Raw genomic sequence first — 11,521 nt, forward strand, 5'->3', positions numbered from 1 at the left:
TCCACTGAAGCCAAATTGACTTACCCAAGCTTAATCTCCTTGCTCTGTAAAGAGGCTGGGGTAAAGATGGGAGTAGATGAGTTCATACCCATTGAACATCCAATCACCAAGAAGTCAATGGAAGGACAAATGCAAGACAACTCTATCAAGAGGAGGGCGCAGGAGTTCCTCCCTGAATTCCCTAAAATTGGCTACTGGGCCAGCCTAGAAGCATCTATCACCAAGTTGCAAGAGACTATGGAGCAACTGAAGGAAGAACAGCAGAATCAGAACTGCATGCTTGATGAGTGGATAATTTATACACTTTTTGGCATTGTTTTTAGTATGTTTTTAGTATGATTTAGTTAGTTTTTAGTATATTTTTATTAGTTTTTAATTAAAATTCACTTTTCTGGACTTTACTATGAGTTTGTGTGTTTTTCTGTGATTTCAGGTATTTTCTGGCTGAAATTGAGGGTCCTGAGCAAAAATCTGATCCAGAGACCAAAAAGGACTGCAGATGCTGTTGGATTCTGACCTCCCTGCACTCGAAGTGGATTTTCTGGAGCTACAAAAGCCCAATTGGCGCGCTCTCAACGGCATTGGAAAGTAGACATCCTGGGCTTTCCAGCAATATATGATAGTCCATACTTTGCCCAAGATTTGATGGCCCAAACCGGCGTAGCAACTCGGCCTCAGAAATTCCAGCGTTAAACGCCGGAACTGGCATAAAACTTGGAGTTAAACGCCCAAACTGGCATAAAAGCTGGCGTTTAACTCCAGAAAAGGTCTCTACACGAAAATACTTCATTGCTCAGCCCAAGCACACACCAAGTGGGCCCGGAAGTGGATTTTTCTGTCATTTACTCATTTCTGTAAACCTTAGGATACTAGTTTACTATTAATAGGATCTTTTGACATTGTATCAGTACCTCATGACACTTTACACGTTTTCTTTGTGTACCTTTCACAGCATGAGTCTCTAAACCCCATGGTTGGGGGTGAGGAGCTCTGCTGTGTCTTGATGGATTAATGCAATTACTACTGTTTCTCATTCAATCATGCTTGCTTCCATTCTAAGATAATACTTGTTCTTAATCCGGATGAATGTGATGATCCGTGACAATCATCATCATTCTCAACTATGAACGTGTGCCTGACAACCACCTCCGTTCTACCTTAGATTGAGTAGTTATCTCTTGGATTCTTTAATCGGAATCATCGTGGTATAAGCTAGAACTGATGGCGGCATTCAAGAGAATCCGGAAGGTCTAAACCTTGTCTGTGGTATTCTGAGTAGGATTCAATGACTGAATGACTGTGACGTGCTTCAAACTCCTAGCAGGCGGGGCGTTAGTGACAGACGCAAAAGTATCGATGGATATTATTCCGGCCTGACCGAGAACCGACAGCTGAATTCCGCTATGCTGTGACAGAGCATATGCAATCGCTTTCACTGAGAGGATGGGAGGTAGCCATTGACAACGGTGAAACCCTACATACAGCTTGCCATGGAAGGAGCCTTGCGTGCTTGAAGAAGGAGACAGTAGGAAAGCAGAGATTCAGAGGATGGAGCATCTCCAAACCCCAACCTATTCTCCATTACTGCAATATAAGTAACCATTTCATGTTCTTTTGCTTTTTACAATCAATCCTGATAATTTTTGATATCCTGACTAAGATTTACAAGATAACCATAGCTTGCTTCAAGTCGACAATCTCCGTGGGATCGACCCTTGCTCACGCAAGGTATTACTTGGACGACCCAGTGCACTTGCTGGTTAGTTGTGCGGGATTGCAAAAGTGTGATTGCAATTTCGTGCACCAATGCTCTGCAAATTGCTGAAGGAACAAGAGAAACAGGGGCGTGAACTCCAAGAGTGGAAACGCCAAAAGTTCTCCTCTCAAGCTGAGGGAGCATCCACTTCTCAAAATCAAGGTTGTTGAGTCCTAACTCTGTGATAACCTCTATCATTAGGAGCCTATTTAAATTTTCTGTTTTCTATTTTTTTTCTATTTTTAGTTTCATTTTATATCTATTTTTGAGTCTTGTTCTTAATTCATAATTAATAAAATTTAAAGTTTATGCCTTAAAGCTATGAATGCCCTATGAATCCATCACCTCTCTTAAATGAAAAATGCTTTAATCACAAAAGAACAAGAAGTACAGGATTTCAAAATTTATCCTTGAAACTAGTTGAATTAGTTTGATGTGGTGACAATATTTTTTGTTTTCTGAATGAATGCTTGAACAGTGCATATGTCTCTTGAATTTTTTGTTTTGAGAATGTTAAAAATTGTTGGCTCTTGAAAGAATGAGGAAAAAGAGAACTGTTATTGAGGATCCAAAAAAATCATCTAATTGATTCTTGAAGCAAGAAAAAGCAGTGAATACAAAAAAAAAATTTCGAAAAAAAAAAAAGTTGTGAACCAAGGCAAAAAGAGTGTGCTTAAGAACCCTGGACACCTCTAATTGGGGACTCTAGCAAAGCTGAGTCACAATCTAAAAAGGTTCACCCAATTATGTGTCTGTGGCATGTATGTATCCGGTGGTAATACTGGAAGACAGAGTGCTTTGGGCCACAGCCAAGACTCATACACTAGCTATGTTCAAGAATCATTATACTTAACTAGGAGAATCAATAACACTATCTGAGTTCTGAGTTCTTATAGATGCCAATCATTCTGAACTTCAAAGGATAGAGTGAGATGCCAAAACTATTCGGAGGCAAAAAGCTACTAGTCCCGCTCATCTAATTGGAACTATGTTTCTTTGATATTTTGGAGTCTATAGTATATTCTCTTCTTTTTATTCTATTTTTGATTTTTAGTTGCTTGGGGACAAGCAACAATTTAAGTTTGGTGTTGTGATGAGCGGATAATTTGTACGCTTTTTGGCATTGTTTTTAGTATGTTTTTAGTAGTTTGAGTTGAGTTTTTAGTATATTTTTATTAGTTTTTAGTTAAAATTCACTTTTCTGGACTTTACTATGAGTTTGTGTATTTTTCTATGATTTCAGGTATTTTCTGGCTGAAATTGAGGGTCCTGAGCAAAAATCTGATTCAGAGACTGAAAAGGACTGCAGATGCTGTTGGATTCTGACCTTCCTGCACTCGAAGTGGATTTTCTGGAGCTACAGAAGCCCAATTGGCGCGCTCTCAACGGCATTGGAAAGTAGACATCCTGGGCTTTCCAGCAATATATAATAGGCCATACTTTGCCCGAGATTTGATGGCCCAAACTGGCGTGACAAATCAGCCTCAGAATTTCCAGCGTTTAACGCTGGAACTGGCATAAAACTTGGAGTTAAACGCCCAAACTGGCATAAAAGCTGGCGTTTAACTCCAGAAAAGGTCTCTACACATGAAAGCTTCAATGCTCAGCCCAAGCACACATCAAGTGGGCCCGGAAGTGGATTTTTATGTCATTTACTCATTTCTGTAAACCTTAGGTTACTAGTTCACTATTAATAGGATCTTTTGACATTGTATCTGTACCTCATGACACTTTACACGTTTCTTTGTGTACTTCTTACAGCATGAGTCTCTAAACCCCATGGTTGGGGGTGAGGAGCTCTGCTGTGTCTTGATGGATTAATGCAATTACTACTGTTTCTTATTCAATCATGCTTGCTTCCGTTCTAAGATATCACTTGTTCTTAACCCGGATGAATGTGATGACCCGTGACACTCATCATATTCTCAACTATGAACGCGTTCCTGACAACCACCTCCGTTCTATTTTAGATTGAGTAGATATCTCTTGGATTCTTTAATCAGAATCTTCGTGGTATAAGCTAGAACTGATGGCGGCATTCAAGAGAATCCGGAAGGTCTAAACCTTGTCTGTGGTATTCTGAGTAGGATTCGATGATTGAATGACTGTGACGAGCTTCAAACTCCTGAAGGCGGGGCGTTAGTGACAGACGCAAAAGAATCACTGGATTCTATTCCGGCCTGATTGAGAACCGACAGATGGATAGCCGTGCCGTGACAGAGTGCGTTGAACATTTCCACTGAGAGGATGGGAGGTAGCCATTGACAACGGTGAAACCCTACATACAGCTTGCCATGGAAGGAGCCTTGCGTGTTTGATGAAGAAGACAGTAGGAAAGCAGAGATTCAGAAGATGGAGCATCTCCAAAACCTCAACCTATTCTCCATTACTGCATAACAAGTACTTATTTCATGTTCTTTTGCTTTTCACAATCAACCCTGATAATTTCTAATATCTTGACTAAGATTTACAGGATAACCATAGCTTGCTTCAAGTCGACAATCTCCGTGGGATCGACCCTTGCTCACGCAAGGTATTACTTGGACGACCCAGTGCACTTGCTGGTTAGTTGTGCGGGATTGCAAAAGTGTGATTGCAATTTCGTGCACCAGCATTCAATTAGTAAAAAAATGGGTAATTTCATACTATTAGATATAATCTCGCATCATTAAAAATACTATTAATGACCATGTTACTATTATAAATACTTGCTTTATTTGTTAGTCTTTTATAATTCTGCCACGTATGTCTTTGAATTAACGACTTAACGTTTTCAAACAAAAACTTATCTGTAAATTGACAACGTGTTAACTATGATCAGACTCATTTATTAAATAGTAGATAATAATTAAGAAAAAAAGTTGGTAGTACTTAATTCTTCGTATGATCTAGACATACTGAAAATTGGGCTGTTATAATTTGGTATTAAAGCAGTTCGTTCCTGTTACAGCATGGGGAATGGACTGAATCATACTTCACTGTATACTCTGTTGTGTGTCTCATGCTATTAGGGTATCCTTGAGATACATTTCGCATGAATGTCTATGAGCGCTTATTTTGGGAATGCTCATACTTAACTTGAGATATTAATACTGATCACCTTAATGTTGATTGTTTGGTGCAGATAAGACCTCAATAGCTACGAATAGGCAAAGTAATCGGGTGAGGACTTTTAAATGACAAATCCGTACAGGGTGCAACTATCTTCATTACTGTTATGTCCTTTATGGCCATGGCTATGCGGGATACGGTTGCTGCGAAAAATACTTATTTGCACATACTTCTCTATGATATGTGTTTTGTGATTGGGTGTGTGTGCTTCTTGACTTGTGATCTCTCTGTATTCTGTAGTTTGTTAAATTTGTTTGTATTTGAGGATTTGTTGCTGTTGGCTAAGTATAGCATAAAACGAACCTAATTAACTACTCTGACCCTACTAAGGACTCTCCTGTTCTTACCCACTCTTTCCACTCATAGATGGAGACAGAAGAACCTTTACATGCTCTACTAGAAATTTTTGCTTACGAGGACTCTGATCTCATATGTGTGTATATGTTCCAGGACTCGCTAGAAAGGAAGACCATATGGTTGTTGTTTCTTGACGATATCCCATTTAGTCACATTTAAAGACCAACAGTATTTTTCCCTCACTTTTGTGACCTTAGAGGGGACTAAGTTTATAGAGAAAATTAGGCTATCCTAGGTTCCAATTTAGGAACTTTTTGGACAAGCTAGGACATGGGATGTCAATATATGACTGTATGGTTAGTTCTCTGTACATATTTGATATAAATGACCATGTTACTGTTATTAATATTTGCTTTATTTGCTAGTCTTTTATAATTATGCCGCTAATGTCTTTGAATTAATGACTCAACGTTTTCAAACAAAAATTTATCCGTAAATTGACAACGTGTTAACTACGATTAGGCTCATATATATTAAATAGTAGATAATAATTAGGAAGACAAACTGGTAGTACTCAGTTTTTGGTATGATCTAGACATACTGAAAATTGGACTATTACACTTACCTTCACAAATATGTCCCTCTGATGAGCGGATAATTTGTACCCTTTTTGGCATTGTTTTTAGTATGTTTTTAGTAGTTTTAGTTAAGTTCTTAGTATATTTTTATTAGTTTTTAGTTAAAATTCACTTTTCTGGACTTTACTATGAGTTTGTGTGTTTTTCTGTAATTTCAGGTATTTTCTGGCTGAAATTGAGGGACCTGAGCAAAAATCTGATCCAGAGACTGAAAAGGACTGCAGATGCTGTTGGATTCTGACCTCTCTGCACTCGAAGTGGATTTTCTGGAGCTACAGAAGCCCAATTGGCGCGCTCTCAACGGCGTTGGAAAGTAGACATCCTGGGCTTTCCAGCAATATATGATAGTCCATACTTTGCCCAAGATTTGATGGCCCAAACCGGCGTTCAAAGTCACCCTCAGAAATTCCAGCGTTAAACGCCGGAACTGGCACCTAAATGGGAGTTAAACGCCCAAACTGGCATAAAAGCTGGCGTTTAACTCCAAGAAGAGTCTCTACACGAAATTGCTTCATTGCTCAGCCCAAGCACACACCAAGTGGGCCCGGAAGTGGATTTTTATGTCATTTACTCATCTCTGTACACCCTAGGATACTAGTTTCTTATAAATAGGACCTCTTACTATTGTATTTTCATCTTTTGATCATTTTTCGATCTCTAGATCATCTTTGGACATCTAGTTCTTAGATCATTGGGAGGCTGGCCTCACGGCCATGCCTAGACCTTGTTCTTATATATTTTCAACGGTGGAGTTTCTACACACCATAGATTAAGGTGTGGAGCTCTGCTGTACCTCGAGTATTAATGCAATTACTATTGTTCTTCTATTCAATTCCGCTTGTTCTTTGTCCAAGATATCACTTGTTCTTCAACTTGATGAATGTGATGATCCGTGACACTCATCATCATTCTCACTCATGAACAAAGTGACTGACAACCACTCTTGTTCTACAAGCAACAAGGCTCTAGTGTTTATCTCTTTGATTCCTGATACACGATGCATGGTTGATCGCCTGACAACCGAGTGCTCGCCTGACAACCGAGCCAGCCATTCCGTGAGATCAGAGTCTTCGTGGTATAGGCGAGAACTGATGGCGGCATTCAAGAGAATCCGGAAGGTCTAACCTTGTCTGTGGTATTCTGAGTAGGATTCAATGATTGAATGACTGTGACGTGCTTCAAACTCCTAGCAGGTGGGGCATTAGTGACAGACACAAAAGAATCGCTGGATTCTATTCCGGCCTGACCAAGAACCGACAGCTGATTAGCCATATGCTGTGACAGAGCATAGGAACATTTTCACTGAGAGGATGGGAGGTAGCCACTGACAACGGTGAAACCCTTGCATGAGCTTGCCATGGAAAGGAGTAAGAAGGATTGGATGAAGACAGCAGGAAAGCAGAGAGACGGAAGGGAAGGCATCTTCATACGCTTATCTGAAGTTCCTACCAATGAATTACATAAGTACCTCTATCTTTATCTTTATGCTTTATGCGTTTATCACCTATACCCATTTGAGTCTACCTGACTAAGATTTACAAGGTGACCATAGCTTGCTTCATACCAACAATCTCCGTGGGATCGACCCTTACTCACGTAAGGTATTACTTGGACGACCCAGTGCACTTGCTGGTTAGTTGTGCAAAGTTGTGTAGTGATCACAATTTCGCGCACCAAGTTTTTGGCGCCGTTGCCGGGGATTGTTTTATGGACAACTGACGGTTCATCTTGTTGCTTAGATTAGGTATTTTTCTTCAGAGTTCTTAAGAATGAATTCTAGTGTTTCAAGGTGATGTTCTTATCATCACCAAAGCTGATTGATCTTCATCAATTTAGCTCTTGAATGCAATGTCCTGCCGAAGCTTGGCTAGCCATGTCTAATTCCTTTAGACTAAAGCTTTAGACTAACATTGCATGATTCCTGGAATTCTCATTAAGAATTTTGATATCTTTATTTTCTTTTCCATATAATTTTCGAAAAAGCAAAAAAAAAAAATACAAAATCATAAAAACCAAAAATATTTTATGTTTCTTGTTTGAGTCTAGTGTCTCATCTTAAGTTTGGTGTCAATTGCATGCATTCATTCATGTGTCTTAAGGATCTTCAAGTAATTCTTGATTATTTCTTACTCTGATCTTTGAATTCTCTGGACTTGAGTGTTTTGTGTGTCTCATATGCATTCTCATTAGTGTCAGTAGTATACAAACTGCTAAGTTTGGTGTCTTGCATGCATTGTTATTTGATTTTAGTTGCATTTTGATTATAAAAAAAATCCAAAAAATTTTTAATTTGTGTCTTTTCAAGTCAATAATACAGAGAATTGAAGATTCAGAACATGCGGCAGAGGAATTACACAGAAAAAGCTGGGCGTTCAAAACGCCCAGTGAAGAAGGACAGACTGGCGTTTAAACGCCAGCCAGGGTACCTGGTTGGGCGTTTAACGCCCAAAAGGGTATAGTTTTGGGCGTTAAACGCCAGAATGTGCACCATTCTGGGCGTTTAACGCCAGGATGGCACAAGGGGGAGGATTTTGTTTTCAAATCAATTTTTTTTCAAGTTTTCAAAGTTTTTCAAAATCAAATCTTTTTCAAATCATATCTTTTCAATCAAATGTTTTCAAAATCAATTTCTTTCCTTTTTCAAAGATACTTGCTAACAATTAATGATTTGATTGAACATTTCAAGTATGTTTCCTTTTCTGTTGAGGAAGGTTTAATTTTTGAATCATATCTTTTCTTGTTAGGCAAGTCATTAATTTTAAAATCAAATCTTTTTAAAATGTTTTTCAAATCATATCTTTTCAATCACATCTTTTTAAAACCAATCATATCTTTTTAATCACATCTTTTTCAAAATAGTTTTCAATTAAATCTTTTTAACTTCTAATTTAAAAATCTTTTTCAAAAATCACTTGATTTCTTTCCCACTCTTATTTTCAAAAATCAATTAGTGTTTTTCAAAAATGTTTTCAAAATCTTTTACTTAATTTTCGAAAATTGCTTCCCTTCTTCCCACATCCTTCTATTTATGGACTAACACTATTCCTTAATGCAAAATTAGAACTCCATCGTCTTTGATAAGTTCGAATTTTCTACTTCTGTCTTCTATCTTTCTTCTTCCTCTGACACCTCAAGGAATCTCTATACTGTGACATAGAGGATTCCATATTTTTTTGTTCTCTTCTCTTTCATATGAGCAGGAGCAGAGACAAAGGCATTCTTGTTGAAGCTGACCCTGAACCTGAAAGGACCTTGAAGCGAAAGCTAAGAGAAGCTAAGGCACAACTCTCTGTTGAGGACCTGACCGAATTCTTCAAAGAAGAAGACATGGCAGCCGAAAACAACAACAATGCCAACAATGCAAGGAAGGTGCTGGGTGACTTTACTGCACCTACTCCCGACTTCTATGGGAGAAGCATCTCTATCCCTGCCATTGGAGCAAACAACTTTGAGCTTAAGCCTCAATTAGTTTCTCTAATGCAACAGAATTGCAAGTTCCATGGACTTCCATTGGAAGATCCTCATCAGTTTTTAGCTGAATTCTTGCAAATCTGTGACACAGTCAAGACTAATGGGGTTGACCCTGAGGTCTACAGACTGATGCTATTCCCTTTTGCTGTAAGAGACAGAGCTAGAATATGGTTGGACTCTCAACCTAAAGAAAGCCTGGACTCTTGGGAAAAGCTAGTCAATGCCTTCTTGGTAAAGTTTTTTCCACCTCAAAAATTGAGTAAGCTTAGAGTGGAAGTCCAAACCTTCAGACAAAAGGATGGAGAATCCCTCTATGAAGCTTGGGAAAGATACAAACAATTGATCAGAAAATGTCCATCTGACATGCTTTCTGAATGGAGCATCATAGGTATTTTCTATGATGGTCTCTCTGAACTATCCAAGATGTCTTTGGATAGCTCTGCTGGAGGATCTCTTCATTTGAAGAAGACGCCTACAGAAGCTCAAGAGCTAATTGAAATGGTTGCAAATAACCAATTCATGTACACTTCTGAAAGGAATCCTGTGAACAATGGGACCAATCAGAAGAAAGGAGTTCTTGAGATTGATACTCTGAATGCCATTTTGGCTCAGAACAAGATATTGACTCAACAAGTCAATTTGATTTCTCAAAGTCTGTCTGGAATGCAAAGTGCACCAAGCAGTACTAAGGATGCTTCATCTAAAGAAGAAGCCTATGATCCTGAGAACCCTTCAATGGAAGAGGTGAATTACCTAGGAGAACCCTATAGAAACACCTATAATTCTTCATGGAGAAATCACCCAAATTTCTCATGGAAGAATCAAGAAAGACCTCAACAAGGTTTTAACAACAATAATGGTGGAAGAAACAGGTTTAGCAATGGCAAGCCTTTTCCATCATCTTCTCAGCAACAGACAGAGAATTCTAAGCAGAACCCCTCTGACTTAGCAACTATGGTCTCTGATCTAATCAAAACCACTCAAAGTTTCATGACTGAAACAAAGTCCTCCATTAGGAATTTGGAGGCACAAGTGGGACAGCTGAGCAAGAAAGTTACTGAACTCCCTCCTAGTACTCTCCCAAGCAACACAGAAGAAAATCCAAAAGGAGAGTGCAAGGCCATCAACATGGCCGAATTTGGAGAGGAAGGAGAGGAAGTGAACGCCACTGAGGAAGACCTCAGTGGGCGTGCACTGACCTCCATTGAGTTCCCCAATGAGGAACCATGGGAATCTGAGGCTCAAAATGAGACCATAGAGATTCCATTGGACTTACTTCTGCCTTTCATGAGCTCTGATGAGTATTCTTCCTCTGAAGAGGATGAGTATGTCACTGAAGAGCAAGTTGCTAAATACCTTGGAGCAATCATGAAGCTAAATGACAAGTTATTTGGAAATGAGACTTGGGAGAATGAACCTCCTTTGCTCACCAAAGAACTGGATGACTTGTCTAGGCAGAAATTACCTCAAAAGAGACAAGATCCTGGGAAGTTTTCAATACCTTGTACCATAGGCATCATGACCTTCAAGAAGGCTCTGTGTGACTTAGGGTCAAGTGTAAACCTCATGCCTCTCTCTGTAATGGAGAAGCTAGGGATCTTTGAGGTGCAAGCTGCAAGAATCTCATTAGAGATGGCAGACAACTCAAGAAAACAAGCTCATGGACTTGTAGAGGATGTTTTGGTGAAGATTGAAAACCATTACATCCCTGCGGATTTCATAATTCTAGAGACTGGGAAGTGCATGGATGAAACCATCATCCTTGGCAGACCCTTCCTGGCCACAGCAAAGGCTGTGATTGATGTTGATAGAGGAGAGTTGATCATTCAAGTGAATGAAGAATCCTTTGTGTTTAAGGCTCAAGGATATCCCTCTGTCATCATGGAGAGGAAGCATGAAGAGCTTCTCTCAAATCAGAGTCAAACAGAGCCCCCACAGTCAAACTCTAAGTTTGGTGTTGGGAGCCCACAACCAAACTCTAAGTTTGGTGTTGAACCCCCACATTCAAACTCTAAGTTTGGTGTTGGGAGGTTCCAACATTGCTCTGAGAAAATGTGAGGCTCCATGAGAGCCCTCTGTCAAGCTACTGACATTAAAGAAGCGCTTGTTGGGAGGCAACCCAATGTTATATTTTATCTATTTTCTTTTGTTATTTTATGTTTTTTGTAGGTTGATGATCATGAGAAGTCACAAAATCAATTGAAGAAGCAAAAACAGAATGAAAAACAGGAAGAAAAACAGCACACCC

At 39.2% G+C, this 11,521-nt stretch overlaps 1 non-coding gene across 1 annotated transcript; it reads right to left on the minus strand.

Moving 5' to 3' along the window:
- Nucleotides 1–9,534: 9,534 nt before the first annotated feature.
- LOC130971755 (small nucleolar RNA R71) lies at nt 9,535–9,638 on the minus strand. The gene has a single exon (XR_009082965.1). It is a non-coding gene; the product is annotated as a small nucleolar RNA R71 (small nucleolar RNA).
- Between the last annotated feature and the right edge of the window lie 1,883 nt (nt 9,639–11,521).

This window comes from Arachis stenosperma, chromosome 3 (genome assembly GCF_014773155.1).
Source record: "Arachis stenosperma cultivar V10309 chromosome 3, arast.V10309.gnm1.PFL2, whole genome shotgun sequence".
Lineage (NCBI taxonomy): Eukaryota > Viridiplantae > Streptophyta > Magnoliopsida > Fabales > Fabaceae > Arachis > Arachis stenosperma.